General features: G+C 46.2%; 1 long non-coding RNA gene across 4 annotated transcripts; it reads left to right on the forward strand.

The window, feature by feature from the left end:
• Positions 1-355: 355 nt before the first annotated feature.
• On the forward strand, positions 356-24,458 carry LOC310746152. Of its 4 annotated transcripts, none has more exons than XR_014540493.1 (4): positions 356-662; positions 3,655-3,761; positions 4,934-5,009; positions 24,208-24,458. It is a non-coding gene; the product is annotated as an uncharacterized lncRNA (long non-coding RNA). The 4 variants fall into 4 exon arrangements; XR_014540494.1 differs by lacking the exon at positions 24,208-24,458 and adding an exon at positions 6,648-7,009; XR_014540495.1 differs by lacking the exon at positions 24,208-24,458 and adding an exon at positions 6,867-7,009.

Here is a 24,458-nt window from a genome sequence, read left to right on the forward strand (position 1 = left end):
AGGAGATGTAATGCAATTACTACAAATTATATGACTGTTAACACTTATAATGAAACCAAAAAGGGTGGAAATTACTCATCTATCATGTAATACCAAACTCAGGGTTTCTGTATGAATATTGTTTTAGGGCACCTATTGCAATTGCCTAGATAAGTATGATGTGTCAAATTGAAGACTACATTGAACAGATCAGTGGGAAATTTGTAGCTTGGCTAACTGGCCAAAAAAATAATTCACAGGCAGTAAGAAAAAGGGCAAAATCTGAGTTAAACATAGATTGAATGTCAACTGTTGCTCTGTGAGTCCTTCTAATTAACTGAGCTTCTATGATGTCATAAAAGCCCGAAAGGTGGATATGAAGCCAGAAGTTTGTGGGATGTCTGGCCAGAAATTAGTTTTGTTGAGTTCAGCAGGGCTTCCTCCCAGATAAATGGATTTAGAGAATGAGAGTACACCAGAGAATTATGGATCTGAGGACAAGAAACACAGGCAAAAATGGGAAGTAGGTAGCCCAAAGAAAGTATGGTGGAAAGGAAAGAATGGGTAGAGGAGATGGTGAGGATACAGATGTGTGTTTATTGGGAAGCAGAGTAAAGAAATGAGGAGGCCTGAATTTCCAGTATGATCCAATGTTCCATGAGTCTTCACATCAACCCCTGCTGGTTAGTGACATTTGTGGGGGAACTGGACATGGCTCTGTTCAGATGCATGCCTCAAAACGTGTGCATGTGCTGTTGGTGAAAAGGATGTAATAAAGTAATGATGGCATTATTTAGAATAAACTAATTAGAATGAAATTTGTCCATAAATGGCATTAGGTGCCCACTTGTACCTTCTATTATGAAACATGCTCCTGAGAAACAGCCCCTCCATGCTTTTTCTGTCCAAATTACAGCATTGCCTATACTGGATCTGGGATGGAACCATTAGGCTTCCAGATGAGCTCTTTACTGTGGAATCACCATGCCCCGATCATACACACACACACCAGGATGTGGCAAATAATGCCATGATTCATATGTAATCCTTCTGCATCTCTTCATTACAGGACAGTTTTGTTCCTTGCTGACTGCTGATTTGTCCACATCTATACATATACATGTACATATTCAGTGATTCTCTGCGCCTGAAGCAGTTTAGTCATGCTGGCCACATAACCCAGAAAGCTGTCTGTGGACAAACGCTGGCTCCCTCAACCTGAAGCGAGATAAGGGCCACACCCCATAGTCCAGTTTGACTAGACTTAACCGTCCAGGGGTCCTTTACCTTATCCAAAAAAATCAAGGCACATGCAGCCTCAAATCCACATTAAACTCCCATGTGAATGAGCCCATAATCACCCCAGATTCCTCCCAGACCAGAACACAAATGGTTGAAAGTATAAAAATCTATGTGCTGGTCCAGGGGGGAGGTTACCGTGGGGCGAGGTCCAGGACCTGAGTTGAGGGTCGGCAGACAGTCCTCCTCGGGCGAAGCGGGGTCCACAGCGAGAAGCCGGGCAAGGACAGGAACTCTAGGGGAAGAGGACTGGATGCTGGCTGAAACAGCTCTTCAACGACATTGCTCCCGCAACCTGGGACCAGGCTGACTGGCCTTTATCTTCTCTGAGGCCAGGGGCGGTCCCGGCCCCCAGGAGACCCGCCTCTCCTGGCCTTAAGGCGAGCATTCCTCCTGGGAGAAACCAGTTCCCTTCGCCTCTCTGCCCTGAGCCTCTGCAGTTCAGGAGAGGCTGAAGGGTTACTGGACCCAGGGGGAGACTCACCTGTAGGCACTGAGTCCTCAACCACCTCTGGAGTCAGAGTGGATTCACCTGGTGCCTGCTCCTGAGGACCCGGCACAGGTGCAGGCACTTCAGAATCAAGGCCCTGCCCCAGTTCAGCCGGCCCTGGAGGCGGGGACTCCTGTGCAGGCTGGCATTCCTCCGGTTCAGCCTCTGAATCAGATTCCCAGGCCATCACAATCTATTTCTTTAAGAAATGTAACATTCAGGACAAGTAGTCTTAATATTCAGAACTCTTTAGTGGTGGCCTCCTTATCTAAAGTAACTTTCTTAAGTTTCAGAACAACTAGGCTCTTTCAAACTGTTCTCCCTGATCTCATTCTCCCTTGTCCCTTCCTGTCCCTGTGGCAGGCACAATTGCCACTCGCTGTCATTTTCCAACAGAGACTCTACCAGCTGTTTTCCCCAACTTTCCATTCCACTCCACTAACGACAATGATTCTCCCACTAGCTCTCCCCTGATCCATATTTTAGAAGCATTCCGTCTACTACCACTTACAAAGATTTAAAAATAAAAGGAGGGCTTTCCAAAAGTGCATGCAGGTGATACTGCAGAACTAAGAAGAGCATCCCCATTGTGAAAGGGTTGTAACTCAATGACAGAGCATGTGCTTTTACAGGTTCAACCCTACGGGGGGGGGGGCGCTCCCTGCCTGAAACCCTGGAAAGCCGCTGCCTGCCACTGCTGACAATATTCCTAGATGCAAAACCAGAGCTGAGAAGCTATAGGGCTTTTCAGAGTCACAGATGCAATGTGACTACACTAAATTTATTTCTTTGGTGACGTGAGAGACTCCAGCACATGCTGATCATTCATGTAATCAGATGTTCAAGTAAATGTGAATGTTATTCTCATGAGGTCATGAGATTTACATGGTGGGCACACAACAAGCTTGGCTAACACGTTCCATATGCCAGAGCAGCAAAACAGACAAAATGTGCAGGGGCTTCTTATCCCTTACACATAAGATCATACCCTGATCTTATGTAGAATTAATTAAGAATGTTTATTTCCCCTTTTCAGCTTGGTGGTGTCAGTGCTCAGTCAGGCATGAATCTGTTATCCCAAACCTCTTTTCCCACAGAATGTTAAACACTGCTTTGGATTTCCCAAATATAATCCAGAGAATTATTGGCTTGTGTGCATCAGATTTAACAAGAATAATGGCTCATGGATTCCTCTAAGTTTTATTTCAGGATACTTGGAACAATTCCTGTTGTTGTTGTTGTTTAGTTGTGTCCGACTCTTTGTGACCTCATGGACCAGAGCACACCAGGCATTTCTGTCTTCGACTGCCTCCCGCAGTTTGGTCAGACTCATGTTTGTAGCTTTGAGAACACTGTCCAAACATCTCGTCCTCTGTCGTCCCCTTCTTGTGCCCTCAATCCTTCCCAACATCAGGGTCTTTTCCAGGGAGTCTTCTCTTCTCATGAGGTGGCCAAAGTATTGGAGCCTCAGCTTCATGATCTGTCCTTCCAGTGAGCACTCAGGGCTGATTTCCTTAAGAATGGATACGTTTGATCTTCTTGCAGTCCATGGGACTCTCAAGAGTCTCCTCCAGCACCATAATTCAAAAGCATCAATTCTTCGGCGATCAGCCTTCTTTATGGTCCAGTTCTCACTTCCATACATCACTACTGGGAAAACCATGGCTTTAACTATACGGACCTATACGGACCTATACAATTCCTGTAGCTAATCTTAAAAGGAGCACCACGTGAATGATCTTGAGTTTCCAGACATGCTTTATTTCCCTAGCTTCTTGTAGCTGCTGTTGTTGATGTTTCTCAATTATTTTCAGTTATATGCAATGGTGTTTTTCTAGAAAAAGAGGTGCTGGAGCTCACCGTGAACTTCTCCCTTGTTCTTTTAGAATGGCAGTGGTGCCCACCTGGCTTACCTGAGAGGTCCCAGAGCTAAGATCTGGTGAGCTCCTGTTGAAAAAAGAAAGAAAAGAAAAGCCCTGGGTCTATGTAACAGGTATTGATTTTTAAAAAAAAAAATAGATGTTGTGCTTCTGTATACTGTGGGACCCTCACCTTAAACCTCCCTCATGGGCATGAATGGTATTGTTGTTGCTACCTAAGAAGCCATACTTGAATTTTTATATTAGTTTGCCTTCAGCTAAGTCCTACTCAGTGTAGAGTCATTGAAATGAATGAGCCTAAGTCAGTCATGTCCATTCATGGCAATGTCTGTAGTCTGAGTAGGATAAGTGTGGAATACCACCCACTGGATATTGCTATTATAATGCTGCCGCCAGATGCTTTTCGTACTCCCTAACCACTTGAAGTAGCCAGAAGCACAGCCAGGGCTTCCTGCTTTTTGTTGCTGAAAGCACTGAAAGATTACATTTTCTCAGTTGCACGTTATTCAAAACAACAGCCTTCGTGGCACTAGAAGGGAAGGGAGGCATGGGGATGTTTTTATGAATAAAATAAATAAAAATAAGGTGATCTTAAAAGCTGTATGTTGGCGTGGTTATATTTTAGAATGTGTCCACTAACCAGGCACCTAGAGAGTGCATTATAATGCTCATCATGAATAATTGTAGAATTCATCAAGCTTCTCTCAATTGTAATTAAAGCATCTTTTTTACCCGTCACCAGCGCTTTTTTCAGGGGGTACTGAAGGGTATGCAGTTACCAGCACCTCTTTTTTCGCTGTTAAAAAGTGTGGCACTTACTGTAACAACTTCGTTATGAGTACCGGCACCTATTTTTCTAGCAAAAATAGCACTGCCTGTCACCACGCAAGGAACGCTCACTGCAAGGAATCAAGTAAGCTGGAGAAGGATACTAGAAAACTATTGCAGTAGCAACAGCCAGGGCCACTTCTACCATTGGGCAGAGTGGGATAACTGTCTCAGGCGTCAGATGCTGGTGACATTACCCATTTTATTAGTATTATTTTTTAGTATTCTGTTCATTTTGTAATTAGGATCCTCATTTGTTTTGCTAGTTATTCACTCAATTAGCATTCGTTTCATTATTCATTTCTTGCCTTTTTTATTACTCAAATTACTTTTCTTTCCTTTAGCAGTTTTTTTCTCTCAGTGGCAGCAGCAAGACCAGCTTCTGTAGCTGTTCCTGGTGACTGTCAATCCTTCTCCCAGATTGCTCTAGAATGGTATTTTGGGTTGTTTTTTAAAGGGTGGCCACTGGAAATGGCCACAGATGAGACAGGTAAGCTTCCCAGACCCACCCAGCCTTGAATGATACAAATAAGGTATGTCACATTTGTTCTACTCTGCTTTTGTTTCAGAATGAGTGAAAATGGAAATGAAATGAGGCTGATTTGGTTCGATTTTAACTTCATTCCAAAATGAATGAATGACTGGGTGGACGTTAGAGTGTAAGCGATATATGGAGTGCCTAGATTTAAGTGAATGATTGTGCAGACTTTGGGTTTGCACTAAGCGAATAGATGGGTTTGTTTACTGGCAATCTGTTCAGGTGAGTACACCAGCAAACATGGACAAGCTTCTCCCACAGTTAAAGATACCATGGCTCCAAAACCAGTTATGACCTCAACTCAAACATAAGAAGAAAATTCAGGTTGAGCTCTGGGACAGTTTGAATTCTCAACCCTATAGGGACTGTTATAATGAAGAAAGAAAGAAAGAAAGAAAGAAAGAAAGAAAGAAAGAAAGAAAGAAAGAAAGAAAGAAGTGTTTGTTTGCTTGTTTCCTTACTCTGTATGTTCCCACTTGATCGTGTCAATCTGCAGATGTGACACTGTTACTTGTGCCACATAGTACACGTTCTGCATTGGCCTTTTAGTGTGGCATCACCTACACTTCAGAACTCCTGGTCTATTGCCATCAGGCAGGCGTCTTCGCCATACTTTTCAAGTGCTAGAACATTTTTGTTAAGGAAAGCCTATCCAGACATGCAGATGTTGACGTGTTTTAATCTTCTTTTTTTAGTCTATTGTTAACTTTAATTATATTTTAAATGTGTTTAACTGACTATTTTATTACTCATTTAAATAGTTCTTGTAAACTGCCTCAAGGGTTTAAAAAAATAAAAATTAACAATAATAATAATAATAATTTGATAAATTAATTAATTATCGGCCCAGTATTGTGGAACACTTTTTCAATAGAGATGCAGCAGTCTTCTTTAATAGTAATATTTAAATGTTTGCTGAAAACTTTTCTATGCCACTAGGCTTATGCAGGAGATTAAAGGGGGAAAAAATTTAACAGTTTGCAGGTGATCTGTATATATCCCCAAATGATGACCCACTGGAATGGCCACAAATTATTTTGTGTTTTTAGATTGGGATTTTATGTTGTGAAGTGCTCTGAGACCTGCGGGTATAGGGCAATATACAAATGAAATGAAATAATAATAATAATAATAATAATAATAATAGGCTGCTGAAACCATTATCTGCCACTGGATGAACATGCTGAGAAGATGATAGAGTTAACCCCTTACTTATTTTTGATAAGACGCTGCTCCTCCTTCCTGAAATCTGCTACTATTGCTGTTGCTTTGGAGAGGGGTGCTTGCTTCCTACTCCAAATTCCGATGCCCCTTCTCATGATCTGTGCTTCTGCTGAAAATCCAAAGTGTCATTCACTAGCATCAGGCTCTGGTTCCACATGGGGTAGATGACCAAAGGACAAAGGGGATGACTAGTGTGTAGGATGCATGCCAGTAGACTCAGCACTTGCTCTCACTGTCTAATGGGTGAATAGGATGCTGTCATTAGAACTCACAGCACCTCTTCCTCTATTTTTCAGCAGCCAGTCAGGGGCTATATGATAATTCGGTAGCACACAGAGAAATTGTATATCATTCTAATTTCATGTAGGAAGCAAAAGCATTCAATACATCTTGTGTATGTACATTCTAGGAAAATGCATAAACAGAGAAGAAATTGGCTGGCTTAATTCTGAACAGGGGAGCCAAACTCTATAGTTTTCACAGTGGTTCCATGTACTGAAATGAGCGTTTCAAGAAACAGAGCCAAATTGGAGTTTTCGTTCCCTGCGACTCTAGTTTAGAGAATAGAATCCCTCAATATGCTGTGCAATTTCAAATTCACAAATGTTTTCTTGTTACAATCTCACAGAACAATTTATTTGGATGCGGCTTAGCGGAAAGTGAGTGGGTGCAAATCAGGATGCAACCGTTGTTGTTTCCCTCCCCCTCCCCCTTCACACTCATACATGAATAAATGACTACAAAACAAAATGATTTTGTAGAAGCAACATCCTCAGTCTTTAATGGTTTCATCTGCATTAAGCTAATCTGTCTAATCGTCAAGCCACAATTCAGCAGAGAGGTGAGCACATTTTAAAAACCCTGCACTTTGTCCCTGTGATCTACATTCTTTGATCAGCTTCTCTGCATTTCAAATATCTGTGAACACACCATCTCTTGAATCTGAAACTTGGGATGTAGCCTTATTTCATAGATCTGGGAAGCTGTGCGCCCTCTCTTGCAGTACTGTGCAGATTGCTTTGGTGCTCTGTCTAGAGCTTATTACACTTCTAGCAAGAATGAGAAGCCCAGGCAGCGGTAGAAACTGTTCAAGGTCACATCCTCACCCCATACATTTGAGGCAACGGCTTCCTCCAATGAATCTAGGGAACTGCAGTTTGTTAAGTGTGCTGGGAATCGTAGTCCGTGGAGGTAAACTACAATTTTTTTGGGGGGGAACTATGTGCTTTAAATTTATGATGTGACAAATGGAAAACAGCAGAATGTGCGATAAAAGGTAAAGGTAGAGGACCCCTGGACGGTTAAGTCCAGTCAAAGGCGACTATGAGGGTGTGGTGCTCATCTCGCTTTCAGACCGAGGGAGCCGGCGTTTGTCCACAGACAGCTTTCTAGGTCATGCACCGTTTCTGGTGCAACGGAACACCGTGACAGAAACCAGAGTGCATGGAAACGCCGTTTACCTTCCCGCCACAGTGGTACCTATTTATCTACTTGCACTGGCATGCTTTCAAACTGCTAGGTGATAATGGAGAGCAAAGCATTGTGTGTGGGGGGGCCCTCTTGTCCTACGATGACAGGAGTAGTATTTAAGAAACCAGTTTGATACAATAGCTCACCATTGAACAACCACCTACATTTAAACTGTATTTTCGCAGAAGTGCCTTTGCTTGTGTGCATAGATAATAATGCTAGCAGGGGATGGCATCTTGTTTTCCTCTTATGTTCACTGAGGGGAAAGGCAGGCAGCAAGGCTCATGCATTGCAAGTGCCCTCCATGTATGATAAATGTATAAATCAGAAGTTTTCAACCTTTTTGAGCCCACTGATCACTTGACCAACTACATTCTTTCTGCTCCACTGTGGGGAAATGCACTCCGAGCCTCAGAGGCCCAGTTATGTCACCCCTTGCTTGCAGAGCCAGCAGCCTCTCACCCCTTTTTGAACACCTTCCCTTGTGAAATGTTCCCTTAGCCTCCTCTCCCCTCTCCTTGGGAGGCCTCCAGGCAGCCCCAGAACCACCATTCGCTTGTGGAGCTTGTAGCCAAGGCAGTTGCAACAAAAAGCCAAGCTTTTGGGAGGCAGAGATGTGAAAGGGCATCAGAGGAGGGAGGGAGGGAAGGAAGGAAGCAAAGAAAGAAAGAAAGAAAGAAAGAAAGAAAGAAAGAAAGAAAGAAAGAAAGAAAGAAAGAGGGACATAGGCCAGTGTTGTCTGCACAACCCCTGACCATCATTCAAGGCACCCCAGAGTGCCACACCACACTGGCCTCTGGTATAAATGTATTTTAATCTCACTTTTATCCCATCTATTCAAAATATTATTGGTTTTTATCTTGAGGCTGCCGTCCTGGATATGCTTCTTTGAGAGCAGATGCTACTGAACACTTCAGAGTAAACATGCATAGGACTGCAGTGTGAAATGCAACAACAAAATTACATAAAAGCAAGGTGTCATTAATGTGGGAGAAGAGGTAGAGATTTATGTGGGGAATATTCAGAGAGGGAAGAGCTGAATATGTTTAAATGTTATTTTCAGATCCCATTTTTTAAAAATTTCTTGTGCGCTTTTGTTTTATTCAAATGTGGTTGTGTGCATTTGCACCATAAAATGGAAGGAAAAGGTGATTTAAAGAGAAAACATCTAGCTCCTCTCTGCTTCCTCATATTCTAAAATGGAGCTGGTGTGTTTGTCAAGCATCACTGGGGCTCAGTAACAAAATATGTATGCGATAAGGAGGACAGAATAAACTGCATGGTTAAAGAGCAATGGGTAAGGTCTCTGCAAACCAATATTAAACATTAGACGTTAGATATCCTAGGTGGACACCCTTTCCACATCAACTTCCCCCTGCTAAGGATATATGGAATATGCGCATCAATATGCCCCAAATGCTAGAGCACATCCTGTTCCCTACATTGTACCTATTTTGGATGCTAAATTGCCAGATTGATTTCTTTGGTACCAGTCTTATCGCTGCGCTGAGAGTTTTAACATTTTGTAAGTTCTGGAAATGATAGCATTTGGGAACTAAATATGCATGACACCCTGAAAATAAATACTTCCGTTAAATATAAAATTGTGTTTTCTACGCTGCAAGAAAATGTCCATTAGGGAGGCAAGATTTTTTTTTTTTCCACAGTGGCAGCAATCCATAGAAGTGCTTTGCTCAGGCACCATAACCCACTGTAATATGCGTTATATGTCTCAATATACCTCCCCCTGTTGCACATATGTCATTTCAGGCAGGTCATGAGCTGAGCTACCAGCCAGCTTCATCACCCAGAATTGGCATTGGGACGTATCAAGCCTTTAGCCACCATCAGTTCCTACGGGGCAGGGCTATTATCTCTCAGGTACAGTTTCCAGGGACGCGGGTGGTGCTGTGGGTTAAACCACAGAGCCTAGGACTTGCTGATCAGAAGGTCAGCGGTTTGAATCCCTGCGACGGGGTGAGCTCCCATTGTTCGGTCCCTGCTCCTGCCAACCTAGCAGTTCGAAAGCACGTCAAAGTGCAAGTAGATAAATAGGTACTGCTCTGGTGGGAAGGTAAATGGCGTTTCCGTGTGCTGCTCTTGTTCGCCAGAAGTGGCTTAGTCATGCTGGCCACATGACCCGGAAGCTGTATGCCGGCTCCCTCGGCCAATAAAGCGAGATGAGCGATGCAACCCCAGTGTGGGTCACAACTGGACCTAATGGTCAGGGGTCCCTTTACCTTTACCTTACAGTTTTCAGGTATGTTTAAATCCCACTCAGCCCTCTCTTTCCCCCCAGAAATTAACCATTATCTCAGGCTCCACGTCCCATATTATTTTGCCTCCCTGAAAGGTTTTTTCGGAACATAAATTACAGAGGGATGAAATGTGTGAATGGGCAAATCATGTCTTCTCAAAAAAAATAAAAAATGAGTTGCAAGCTTTTTATCTCCTTGCAAAAATATAATGGCCAGGTCAGGTCAGGCCCTCTCCCAACTGGTGCCCCAGCCACCACCTCTTTCACATTTAGCAGAAGCTTCATATGTAAAAATGTAATGGACGAAGGCCTGCCTGGCATAGGTGCCACCTGCTTGGGGCCCTGGGTGCTCGAGCACCCACAAAGTTCCCCATGAAGGGGCCAGGCACCCACAAATTTCAGCGCCAGGGCCAGGCGTTCTGCATGGCACCCATGGCCCTGGGCACCCACGATTGTGGGGTCATGTTGGCACTCCTGTTGCCTGACATAGGAAGTAAAGAGTGGGGGAACGGTTATCCTGCTTGATTTCTGCATGTGGAGCAGACTCTGTGTGTGTGTGTGTGTGTGTGTGTGTAAGTAGGCAAGTGGGGAAGGGCTTGGCAAGTCCAGGCATGCCCCCTATCCTTTTCTGCCTCCTATGGTTATCCAGATGTGGCTGGACTCCAGCTCCCATCCTCCCATACCATTGGCCATGCTGGCTAGGGGAGCCTATCAACATCTGGAGGATGTTGATCTAACATCTGCTGCTCTATTGTGTGACCAGAGCAAGGAAAGGGGATGGGGTGGCAGCGGCCAGAGCTTACTGGAAGCGCTCTTTGGGTCGTCAGGCGGCTACTGATGCTGCTGCTCCTGCAGCAGCGCCGCGCAAAACCGACAAGCCCTTTCGCCTGTTCCTGGATGCGCGCAAAACGCGAGGAATAATCACAGTTAATCGTGTCTGCTCCGCTCCTTTGCTTGGGGGTCATCGGTGAGACGGTGGGTGGGTGGTCGGGATGTGTTATTGGGCCGGGGGTCCTTGATGACATCTATATGAATGAATCTTCCTCCCCTCTCTCACACATACATTCCCTCCCCCGTTGTTTTCTTTTGCACAAAGACAAAGCGATGCTAAACCAAAGTAGAAGCGTCTCTTCTCAGGGAATCCAAAGTGGCTGGGACTATTTCAACCCGGGCAACTCGGCAGGACAACAAAGATCTCTCTCTCTCTCTCTGTTCGTGTGTGTGTGTGTGTGTGTGTGTGTGAGAGAGAGAGAGAGAGAGAGAGAGAGAGAGAGAGAGAGGGTGCTGGAGAAGAAAAATTCTCTCCAGTGGCTCATTAATTCTGCACCATTCTGATCAGAGCTTCGCTGGCACTGTTAAGGTTATTCATGTTCAGGTAGCTCCTTCCCCCCCCTCCCTTCTCCCTTCCCCTCCTCCCTTTGGAAAAAAAAATTAAATCTCTCTCTATCTTTCCTCTTCTCCCCCCCCCACAAGCACCCCAGAATGTTATATTATTAATTGCCAATTTGCATATGTGTGCAGCTGCTGTTTTGGCATCCGATTAGCTTGCTGGAGGTATAGCGGAGCATTTGGCAGCTTTCCTCTTTGGAGGGGGGGAAAGGTGGGGGGAGGAAAGAGAGAGAGAGAGAGAGAGAAAGAAAACGAAGGAGACGGCCTCCCCTAACTACAGAACAGCTGATAGTCTATCAGCCATAGACCCTGACGGCGTGAATTACAATTACAGTACTTTTCACACTAAATCTGGGTGATAGCTACTTGGAAAGAAGTTTCATCTTTTTTTAAATAAAAAAAACCCCACAAACTGGAGGGGGGGAGAGAAAAAGAAATTACATGGTCATGCTGTGCTTTTAAAGGCGGTTTAGGTCACTTTTGTCTATTTAACACCTAATTCCGAGGAGTCCATAGGCATCTGGGAGATGTGAACGGCGCCTAACTATGATTTAGCTGTTTAGATGGGGGAGATCTGCCCCCACCCTCGCCCCTCCCGTTTATAAATCTACCTCAAATTACATTTATTAACAAGGCGACCAGGAAGTGTTAAAGTTGTTAGACGCTTCATTGATTAAACAATTTGTTTGGGGGGATTTTCAGTTGTCATCTCCAGAGTCATGGGAGTGGTTGTGGCTTGTTTTGTTTTATTATTAATAGAATTTTTTTAAAAATGCAGTACTGGGGCCACTGTGAACAAATTCGCCATCGGATCCGGACGTCTGAATGCAAGCGGGAGGCTTGAAATGGGGAGCATCCTGATTGGTGGTTTGGTCTCTTGGGTGGCCCAATCCTGTCCAAGTTCGTCTCCCACCGCGCACCACTTGCCACAAACAATTGCGCTCAAGGCGGCTCACAATACCCAAAACATTCATACACGGTGTTAAGAAGTCCTTGGGAGCTGTGATTCAACCCAAAACATGCATATTTACTCATCCATATTTCTACTGTACTGAGTTCAACAGGTCTTGCTCCCATCGCAGCCTAAAAATGGGCCATGGCTCTATTTATTAAGTCTTTCTGATTTCAATTGCTTGACTCTTCGGCTGAAATCCCTCTACTCCGATTGGTGGGTTCATAGCCGTTTAGGTTCAGTTCCCCCGCACAGCTACACAGACCAACGGGCAGTCTTGACTAACTCCCGGTATCTTGGGCTAATCTACCTCACGAGGGCGTTGTGAGGGTACGATAGGATGACCCCCCCCCCACGTGTGTTAACAGAGCCTTGGAGTAAGGGCAGGATGCGATGTGGATGGGTGGGGGAGATAAATCTCGTGCACGGTTATGGCATCTACCCAATGTGCAAGCCAGGGAGTCAGTGAGAGATACACTGGTCTTATCAGCTCGTGGTTGTCTGAAGGCGCACAAGGCCGCCACCTCGCTGAAGCTAAGCGAGGTTGGGTTTGTGCCTGGATGGGCGACTGCCTGGATCTTCCACGATGGAAGAAAGGTCAGCCATAAGTTGTGGGGAGACACTGTACATAAGCACATAAATGCTTATGTGCTCATAAAAGCAGATGTTTACTGAATCCATTCAGTAACCATTGTTAGGATCACGATGCGCAGTTTTGGTTTAACGTGTGGGTCCCCACTAGCCTGCACGATATTAGACTCTTAATCTCAGGGCTGTGTGTTCGAGCCCCACTTTGGGCCAAAAGATGCCTGCGTTGGGCAAAAAGATTCCTTCATGGTCTCACTAGATGACCCTCCTGGTCCTTTCCAACTCTATAATTCTATGATTCTAGGTGTCTTGCCTACCTGCAGCTTGTTTCGTGTACTTGAAACTTTAAAAAGTACATTTTGAAAAGTAAGAGGGACCGTCCTATCCATGCGCATTGAGCTCGGAGCGCCGTCTGCGTGCGCTTTTCTTCCAGGCTCCCATCCTAATCCTTGTGTTTAGGACCGCGGCCTCCTCAGTCCACTGCTTTAAATCAAAGTTCGAGGCTGCGAATGACTGCTGGTCACGGCTGTATATGTGTACACCCTCCAGCAACAGAGCTGTATGCTTCTGGCTGGGGAATCACAGGTGGAAAGAGAGCATTGTTACGCTCACGTTCATATTTACATTCCATATATATTAATATTCCATATGTAAATAGTATTAAATAATCCAGTATTTAATATTCCATAATGCAAACAGAAGCCATCGAAGGGAGAACACACGTTGTCCATACACACAGAGACACAAATGCACTATCTCATGCCTGAAATTTACGGTTCTAGCTAGTCCTGGCTCAGCTAACCTAAGAGAAAATAGACTGTTTTCCCTTTTTTTTGAGCTGCTTGCATTATTAGATTTCTCACTCTCACAGATTATCCAAAAACTACCCATTGATTGATCGCCCGTAGAGCTGCATTTGGTGTAAAGAAAAACTTCACAGCTTTATTGGCTCCCAGGAGACAAAACAAACAGAACAAGATATTCTTATTAAATACAAACAATGCAACAAGCGAGGGAAACGTCCCATGGAAATCAGTTCAGCCAAGGCAGTCCAGCGCGCCGCAGCCCCAGCTGAGGATATACCCGGGAGGATGGCTCAAGTTTTGCGGCTGGCTCTCTCAGGCAAAAGTCCCTCTGGGATTTGCAATATTGTTCGCAGCATCTCTTCGGAGGGATCCCAGTCAGAGCTGAGGAAGATGCCATCGAAGGGAAGCCTGGAGACTGGCTTGGCGTTGCTGCTCGATTGCGCTCCAGTTCCACTACAGACCCGGATGGGGTTCCCGCCCCTACGCCACCCGCAAAAAAATAATCAAACCCCACCCCCAAGCGCCCACCCCACCATCTCGTCCCCTCCGCTCTTTAACAATCCTTCATTTTTTTGTGGAATTGGCTTGCAGGCCTGGCTTCGGTTCGCGTTCCAGAAGCGTGAATAGCCGCGCAGCGCGATCCTATGCATGGCTACGCGGAAATCGAGGAGAGTGGGTATAGGATTGCAGCCTACCTGAGCCATGTGTTTTTGCCCCTAGGTAGAAGTGCATAGGATCGCGCCCTCCTGACAAATAAGTAAATAGGATGTTCAGGAATCTTCGCTGGAGGTTGCTCTGCGCTATTATCAAAGATGCGGAACTCTGCTTAGCATTTATTTAGCGCTGTAAAGGAAGCCTAATGGCAGAGACGCTAGACTCTGCTGGAGTCTGTGCGGTGAAAAATATTCTTATTAAAGGGATGACCAGTTAATTTTTTTCTGCACATGGCCTTTTGATAGGTAGTGTGGACAGAGGTGGGCCGGGTCAGGCCATTTTTTCTTGTATCTTGAGGCGTCCTGAGTTCAGTGGAAGGGTTCATTTTGTAGCCCACCTTTCCTCCAAGAAGCTCAAGGCGGTCTACATGTTTTTTTCGCTCCCCGTTTTATGTACACAACATCCATGTGAGGTAGCGAATCTAAAATAAGCTCCCGAATAAGACCCAGTATCGACGTACCGGTGATTTGAAGCCATAGTTGGGGGCTTTCTCCCAGGTACCCACCATCTGGGGGTGAGGTGACCACCAAGGAGGTCTTCTCAGTTGTGGCCCCCTTTTCCTGAACTCCTTTCGCGGACAAATCTGCCTGGTGTCAGCGTAATTCTTATCCTTCCTTTATCATAAACTCTTTTAATATCCTGTTTTTGTTTGTCTAGCTTTTGTAAGATGCCGTGGGAGTACCACCGAAGAGGCGCTGTATAAATATTTTAAATAAATGCGTATAGAATTGCAGCTTTGATATTCTGGCGGAGCAGGAGAGGAGGCTGCGAGCCCAATCCAAAGCGCGCTTCCTAGAAAGACAGTCCCATTGAAACTCAGTGTGACTTACCCTCGAGAAAACTCCCACGGGAGCACGCTACACAAGCTACAGACTGTGTAATGTATTTTAAAACTGGGGACGCTATGAAACACGCACACTTAAATAAAACCCTGCCTAGTTCTGAAAGTGAAGTGTACTTTTGTTGAAACCACTTCAGTGCCTGATCTCCTATAGTAGATTCAGATCAATGGGAGCCAATCTGGAACAAAGGGAGTTCTGTTGTTGTTGTTGTTGTTTAGTCGTTTAGTCGTGTCCGACTCTTCCTGACCCCATGGACCAGAGCACACCAGGCACTCCTGTCTTCCACTGCCTCCCGCAGTTTAGTCAAACTCATGCTGGTAGCTTCGAGAACACTGTCCAACCATCTCGTCCTCTGTCGTCCCCTTCTCCTTGTGCCCTCCATCTTTCCCAACATCAGGGTCTTTTCCAGGGAGTCTTCTCTTCTCATGAGGTGGCCAAAGTATTGGAGCTTCAGCTTCACGATCTGTCCTTCCAGTGAGCACTCAGGGCTGATTTCCTTAAGAATGGATACGTTTGATCTTCTTGCAGTCCATGGGACTCTCAAGAGTCTCCTCCAGCACCATAATTCAAAAGCATCAATTCTTCGGCGATCAGCCTTCTTTATGGTCCAGCTCTCACTTCCATACATCACTACTGGGAAAACCATAGCTTTAACTATACGGACCTTTGTTGGCAAGGTGATGTCTCTGCTTTTTAAGATGCTGTCTAGGTTTGTCATTGCAAGGGAGTTTTACCTGATGCGAAATGAGACAGAGTACATAGCAGATTGTCTTCTACTGAGTCAGATCTTTCGTCCAGTAATGTCTACATTGAATGGCAGCAGCTCTCCAGGAATTCAGATAGGGGGTATTTCCAGCCTACATTCAATCCTGCCAGGGATTAAACCTGGGATCTTCTGCGTACAAAGCAGATCCTATGGCCCTACCATACTCTACCCTACTTTTAGAGAATTTAAGGTAGGATGAGAAGAATTAGCAGAGGTCATTAAAATTCCTTTACTTGTCAAGAAATTTCGCCCCGTGGCGCAGTGTTTAAAATAGGAAAGCAAGGTTAGGAGGACCATCATGAAACCCACACACCCATGAATCCCAATTCTTAGCCAATCATTCCTCGAGGACCTTAATTCAGGTCTGCAACAAAAAGTAAGGGCAGTAGGTCTACATCCCCGCCCACTTAATTCGAGTACTACTATTCAGGGGCGTACCTAGGGGTTGGTTAGATTGGTCCCCGCCAGGGCCAGGGCCCAGATGGGCGCAAAAATCTCGAAGAAAGACAGAGAGCCGGGGATTTCCAGGGCGTAAGGGGGCCTAGGTACCCCTCTGCTAATGTGGGCCTGTCCAGTATAATCGCTAAAGTCTCGAAATTACGACCAGAAGCTCCGTCTGTTTTACAGGCCTATCCTTGGCCAGAGTTCCTGAGCTCACTTGCGTGAAAAGCAATTTCCGGTACAGTGGTACCTCGGGTTACATACCCTTCAGGTTATAAATGCTTCGGGTTACAGACTCCGCTAACCCAGAAATAGTGCTTCAGGTTAAGAACTTTGCTTCAGGATGAGAACAGAAATCGTGCTCCGACGGCGCGGCGGCAGCAGGAGGCCCCATTAGCTAAAGTGGTGCTTCAGATTAAGAACAGTTTCAGGTTAAGAACAGACCTCCGGAACGAATTAAGTACTTAACCCGAGGTACCATTGTATAGCCAATGTATACCCACCAAAGTAATCCTACACCTGCCTTCTCAGAAGTAAGCACCGTTCAGTTCAATAGGACTTACTCGTGGGAAAGTTTAGGATCGAGCTGGAGTTCAAACAAGGTTGATTCTCAGGCAATTTTGCTTAGGGTCGCCGTCTTGGGAACTCGGAAGAGTCTCTCTAATGGAAAACAGGAAGGAGAATTCGGGAATTTTAACGCCACCGCATAGGTAAAGAAAGGGGAGTAGGGACGCCTGATTGACCCACTGTTGGTTTTTAGAATGGGCCCCTGGGCTTTTGCTCCTGCATTCACAGAGCGGAATCAGAGCACCACGCGGGCCCGCTGCCCGCCACTCAAGGTGCCCACCGCGTTTTCCCAACACGTCAACAGCAACCAAGTGGACTCAAGGTCAGGAAAAGGCAAGTCTGCATTTAGCTTCAGATCAATGCTGGGGGGACTTTCCCTTCTGTGGAATAATCTGTGAGCTTCCTCGTTTGGTCGTACAGACCAATATGGCCCATGGATACTGACCTGTAATACTGTTGCTACCCCTTCCTACATCTCCCGCTATTCCATCCAAGACCGTATCCTTCCCTTAGGATGCAATCCTATTATAAACCGCATTGACTTGGTATAGCCAACCCCACTGAAATCAGGAGGACTTGCTTCCGAATAAACCCGCCTGGGTTCGGATTTCAGGACTGCAATCCTGTAGCGCCCTGAAGAGGAAGCCCCATTCAAGTCAGTGGGGACTTCCAAGCAAACAGTGTGACAGCCCAGAGGAGCGCGTTAAGGCCTTTTTTCAGCATTGATTTTTCCGTGCTTGCGCGTGTGCATGGGCGTAGCCGGGAGGGGGGCAGCTGCCCCCCAATAAAGTAAATCAATTAAAAATACTTAACAAACTGAGGTTCTGCCCCCCTAACATGAATCCTGCCCCCCGCCACATAAATCCTGGCTACACCCATGGGCGTGTGTGACAGGAGAAGCCAGAGTCTCGTCCCTACTGATGCATCTCGGCTTAAACGCTGGTGCAGTTATCACTACAGTGAAGTGGAAATAGGTCTGTTTTGTTTTCCAGATCGACTCCACTCCGGTGTGCATGGGTCGAGCATCCTTCTGATTTTATCTCAAGCAGCTTCCATCGCGAGGGAATACAAAAATCATTCTCGTTAAAGGCCCACAGAAAGACATGTAACAACCTTTAAAAAAAATAAAAAGAAGGTAGTACAAAACAGTAATACAAACCCAGCCACCGCCCCGTCGAGAAAATTCAGCCTTTTATTTGTCCAAAATCAAACGTCTAATTATATCCCCGCGTCTCCTTCCATGCATGCGTTCATATTTGTAATGCTAGCTGGTTTTGTAATGCCTCGGTGGGTAAACGGAGAAGAACGTGCTTTGCGCTCTTTTTTTACATCTACAAAAAAGCCTTTGATTAGGTCCTAAGATAGTCTGTTCCACGGTTTGTTTCCTACGATGTAATAATTAGTTAAATGAGGGTGGTGGAGAGGAAGCGAGAGAAGCAGACCGTTTCTGGTACGAGTGTGCATTATTAGGAAAGGTGAGGGCCCCTTTGACCAATTGTGTGTAGACTGACCTGGAAGTAAGCCCTATTAAAAACCATAGCGCTTACTTCGGAGTAAGCGTGCATGCATTGGATCGCACTGCCCGTGGGCTAGGTGTTTTTTTGTATACAAAGGAAGGAGGAGGCAACCTAGTCGTAGGTGATAAAACCTCTCGATCTTTTTGCCTATGGATAACGGTGGCTACCCGCGCAAACGTATGCATGTCTCCTGAGCAGTAAACCCCATGGGTTCAATAGGATTTAGCCCCAGGGACGTTGGTACAACATGACGGTCCTTTGGAAAGCATTCCCCGTCTCCCCCCCCCAAAAAAAATGCCTCCCCCCGCGATTCTTGACAAAAATGCGCACAGCCGAATCCGGGTCGATGGCGATAAAACTGGCGAAGTGATGTAAACTGGGCCAAGACAGGCCTGGCGCCGCTGGCTCTTCGCCACAATCCCAGTCTGGGAACCTGCAAGTCAAAAAACCCTAGCTAATAATTGCAGTCTGCAAACCGCAGCGCCGTGGACACATGGCTTAGCAAGAGCTCCTCGGGGAGGGGGGGGGAGTTGCCGTTTCTGTGGGCTTGGCTGCTGAGCTCCCCCGTGGGCTTTCGCATCTTGTGGATGGCAAGGCGCCCGAGGTTTCTTCCCAGTGCTCCCATGGAGCTTGGACTTGGCTTTTTACGCCCCCACCCTTCTGTCCTGAGTTATGCGTAGAGCATTTCCACAAGCTCGCAGGCTGGAATTGACAAGGGCTGCCAGGCGCGGGCGCGCGCTCGGAACGAAAAAAGGCAACCTGTTCGGGCCGGAACGGCGCGTCCTTCTATCCCGGAAGGAGCCCCCCTCCCCCAGCCAGCCAGAGCCGGCTAAGCCCACCTCGACGCTGGCTGGGGGCAGATTTCCCTCTCCCCGGGAATTCTGCAGCAAGGGTGGCCTCAAAGGGAAACGTGGCGTTCAGTGTCTCCTTCGAACCGAGATACTGAAAAGCGCGTGTTAAATGTGCGCCTGAGCCTGCACCCACAAGAATTACTCTTCTCTCTCTCTCTCTCTCTCTCTCTCTCTCTCTCTCTCTCTCTCTCTCTCTCTCTCTCTCTGTGTGTGTGTGTGAGTGTGTGTGTGTGTGTGTGTGTGTGTGTGAGAGAGAGAGAGAGAGAGAGAGAGAGTTCCACGGGGAGACCCATTCAGAAGTATTTCAGTTTAGCTAACGCTTCCAAAGAGATCTACTGGTTTTTTAAGCTCTCTCTAACAAATGCAGACGGTCGATATTTCGAGCTTTTTATATGCATAAAGTGTATACACGTGAAGAGGGAGATCTACTTGTTCTCAGGGCCTAGGGAATCCAAGAGATGTTAGAGCCGCTCAGTAATAGGTCTCCAAGTCTTCAGATCTGCGCAAGAAGTTCTAGCGTCACTCTCTTGCGCCCTCGCCGATCCTAAACACGGAAAGAGCCTCCATTTCTCAATGGAACTTCCCAGCGAATATCTAGGCGTTGCATCGATACTAGTCGACTACGGTCCCTTTCTTCTATCTCGAATTCTCCATTTGAAAGCATTAGCCCAAGTTACTCTGTAAAACAGACTTGCCTCAGGGGGGCTTCAACTAGTGGGATGGAGAGGCCACCGAAACGGGTTTTGCTACCTTTTCCCCTGCGCCCAAGTTGGGTAAGGGCGATGTAGCAGACTGTTTTTGGGTAGGCAGGCCTGACTACATACCCCCAGGAGCAGGCATAGGCAAACTCGACCCTGCAGATGTTTTTGGCCTACAACTCCCATGATCCCTAGCTACCAGGACCAGTGGTCAGGAATGATGGGAATTGTAGTCTCAAAACATCTGGAGGGCCGAGTTTGCCTGGGATGGTGAGGTGGGACTTTTGCCCTGCGGATGCTGTTGAATTCTCAACCTCCATCAGCCCCAGCCGGAATGGCCAATCGGAGCGCCACAAGTCCACGGGAATCACAGTCCCCTCCCCAAGCCCCATCCTTGAGGAAATGTGGAGAAAAAGCCAATATCTCCAGCTCCGTTTCAGGGCAAGGGGCTACTCTAGAAACAAGGACTGATCTATTGGTTTCTGATGAGTTTCTTTCAGTGGGAACAAAATAAAATACGTTTTGAGTCTATTGCACACCTACAGCAGACTCCTGTGCTATGAATTCAGTGAAACCGAACCCCAGGTGCGTGTGTGTGCCGTACTATATAGCGCGCGCACTTCTTTGTCAGCAGTGCGCGCCTTTGCGGGCAGGGACCTCTTTGCCTTAGCGCGTAGCCAAGATGCAGACGCGATACCAAGCCCCCACCAGCAGAGAAGAACCCTTAGGCTAACCTGTTGAGAAGGAAATCATGATCGCTAAGCCGGCTCTCGGGCTGCCTGTTGCAGCTGCGTTGGCCCTAGACGGGGCGAACGGTTTTCTCCAAACACCTATGATAAACACAACCGGTGCCAGCTTCGGAGTCCATGATCTCGATACAGTCCTGAGCTGTTCCCTCCTTCCAATTACGGCTTTCGTGACTAATTAGCGCGCGTGGTTCTCTAGCCGTACGTGCGCCTACCGATGGCACCTGAAGCAATTTATCAATTAGACGGTAACTAAAGACATTCCTGACGGATCGGAGGTTAAGGATGGAGCGTTTGACACAAAAGAAGGCGCTGCGCTGTCGAGGCCGCTAAGATGGGCAGCTGGAAACTTCTGCGGGCCTAATCCGGTCGAGATCCTTATTAACACGGGACTGCTATGTTAATATCCCCCAAGAGTTGGTCCATTTCACGGGATCACTGGCAAAAACAGAACAGAGCTTCGCGCTTAGGAAAGTGAAGCGAGATAAATACTTGCTTTTGTTTTTGGGGAGATCATGGGAGATCCTTGGACGGCAAATGGAGGGTTTCTCTTTATATCACAAGTTCCTGTCGTCTTGCAGCTGGAATTCTTCCCAGGATCCTGAAAGGTCTACAGTCCTGTTTAGAAGCAAGACACTTTAATGAAATGCGATTTTTCCCTCTAAGGAAGATCCAGCCACTGCGAAGCATTTTCACGACGTCTTGGAGTGGGAAATATTTCAGCACGTGTTTAAGGCTGCAGACCTATGGACGATTATTCGGTACCGGATCCCTCTGAACTCAGTAGGGCTTATTTCTTAGTGAACATATATAGGATCGGTCATGCACTTTCCTATGCAAACCAGTGGGATTATAACAGTGTCTGCTTTCTTCCCCTTGTAAAGTCATGCTCGATGGAGCTAAGTAACAGTTTCCAGACAGCAGGCCGCTGGAGTGGTGCTTTTCCTATCGCAAGAAAAGCACATTAAAGACCAAGATATGTATAGTGGCATAAACTTTCGTGGGCCACAGACTATATTTGTGCCTATGATTGTTGTCTTATAAGCGTTTAGCTCTGATTGGATCGTGTCCAGTGACTCCCCCCCCTTTTTTAGCCAAAGCATTTTGGAATGCCCTTGATATTTGTGGCCTCCAATAGATTTCTGTGTTTTTCAAAACCTTGCAATCAACTTCTTGAAAAAAAGCAATTTATTTATGGTTGTCAGAAGCGGCCTTCTAATGTTCGGTTGTTATTTTGGCTCTTGGTCTCATCTCTCCCTCTGAGTTTCAGGTCACTCTGAAGGTGCTGCTGTTTTTTAAAGACTTAGAGTAGCAGCCAACGCCAGTCATACTCCAAGCAGACCCATGAAATCAATGCATTGGAGTTACTCAAGTTTACTGACTTCAGTTGGTCTACTCTGAGAAGGACTAACATTGGATTACAGCCTTAACTCCTAACCCTCCTTCCGTCTTGCACCCGGGACCTGTAGCAAAACCGGAAAGGACCCACAGAGACGATTGAGAAGATCCAAACTTGTCTAGAGTGGCAAAAGAAGTCGTTGTCGGTAGAAACACACACACACACACATGTTCCTTTCTCTTCGCCAATAAATGGCACATCTGACAACTGAGAAAACGCTACTTTAAATAAAAACCAAAAACTGCTTAGGATTTCTTTTCCTAAATGACTTTTTCTTCGAAAGAGAGGCGGATTTAAATCGGTTTCCGATTCATGAGGACAGGCCAGTTAAACAGCAGCAGCAGCAACAGCAACTGATTTTCCAAAGGCAACACCCGGAGGCATCTCAAGCCACCAAGCAAACAAAACGTGCCCTTAATTTTATTGCACGGTGGGATGAAAAGGCTGCTTCCTTTCTCCTTCAGTAGAGTAATGCCCATGAGGGGAGAGAGAAAAGGTGACAACCAAGCATTTATATATATGCATACACATACACGCACATACAGATCAAGTCACCTTGGAGAGCTCATATGGGAGGAAGCAGCGCCACCGCCTCCTCAGCCATATGGCCAGGGATCTTCCCCGGGGAGCAAGCGTCAAGTCACCTTTCAGTCCGTATGTGCAAATAATTGCGGGGATCGATCGACTAGGAGGAGGCCCGGATTCATTCGCCGCTCTCTCCGCCTCTCCTGGTCAAGGAGAGACAGCGACGCAGCTGCGCTGCCTCGTGCTCGGATACAGTACTAGGGAAAGCAAAGGTTGAGATATCTCCACATCACATTACTAGGGCAAAGGGGACTGGACGCAGAGCATATAAACATATGTACAATCTTTCCTCCCCCGCTCTCCTCATTTTCTTCCTGTAACCTTCCTGTCGCAAAGCTACAGACTCCGGAAAGTCCTCACCATCTACAGAACTCTCGTGAATCTCTCCTAAACATTATTGCGCCTAAAGAGGCCGAGGATAACCATGGAAAATCCGACAGGGAAGATCAGCTTTGGAAAGAACAGGAAAGGCGATGGAGTTAGTAGCAGGAGAGGGGATTTGCAGCGAGGAATGGATGAGATTTATTAGCGAAGGGAGAAAATAAAGGATCCTGCAAACCCTACGTATTATGACGCTGGTTTGGAGGTGGGTTTTTTGTTTTTTTTGCGAGGTTGGGGAGAGGAACGTGGCTCATTTTGTGGCATTCCTGGTGATCTGGTCCACACGCGCCCTTTAACCTCTCAGGGCGTGGGCTGGGGGGGGGAGAGATCCTCCCTTCTCTGCCTTGTTAATGCGTGGATATATAATCATTTAGCTCAAACTGTTTCTTATCCAGCATCAATATGTTGTTCCCTTCACATGAAACTCACACGCGCAGTTTGTGTAAATCTGTAATAAATAATATTTTAATGTTAAAGGGAAGTGTATAGTAATCAAAATCTTTAGGGGCAGGATGGAATGGAAACTGAGAAGGCTTTGACAGTAAACAATCCAGCGCTCATTCCTCTGCCTCATACGACTAATAAGAGACTCCGGGTGCTTCACGACGCTACATTTTTTAGGAAGTGGTTTGACAACAAAAGCAGCAGCAACGAAAACCCGGAGGAGAAGCAGGTCGGGTAGCGAGGCCAGGTGGTCAAAGCTGGAACAGGTAAGGTGTAGGTGCTGTCTTAGTGGAGCCCCAAGTAGGATCTGCAGACAAGCGTGGCATTTATTGTTCTCTTCCTGGTCATCTGCTGTGTGTGCCTGTGGAATCCTGATAAGGCAGCCCAATATATTTTGCTGCCTGAGGAGAAATAGCAAATTGTACCTTGCCACCTTCAAGTCAAGTTACATGGTAACCAAATCTGGTCAAGTTATTTGGATACCTGAGGCAGACAATCTCACAAGATCCTCTACCCCACCCACATGTGACACACTCTTTCTCCTGTTGACTTCCAGAAACCTTGCACCAGGTCTGCAGGACGTCTGATTCGCTTCTGGAAAGCTACTAGTTACTTGCAGGTTGGCATCCTACATGGCTTACTCTTCTGGTGCATTGAAAGCAACCATTGACCACACTTCATTATGGCTGTGATGTAACCAATGAAGCAAACCATGCATATTGCATTGTAAAAGAGAATGGAACATGTGCAAAATGTTGCAGTGTGAAATGTTCCTATTCAGAACTCTGGTCTTTCAGGCATACTCTT

This window comes from Podarcis filfolensis (genome assembly GCF_964270895.1).
Source record: "Podarcis filfolensis genome assembly, chromosome: 1".
Taxonomy (NCBI): Eukaryota; Metazoa; Chordata; class Lepidosauria; order Squamata; family Lacertidae; genus Podarcis; species Podarcis filfolensis.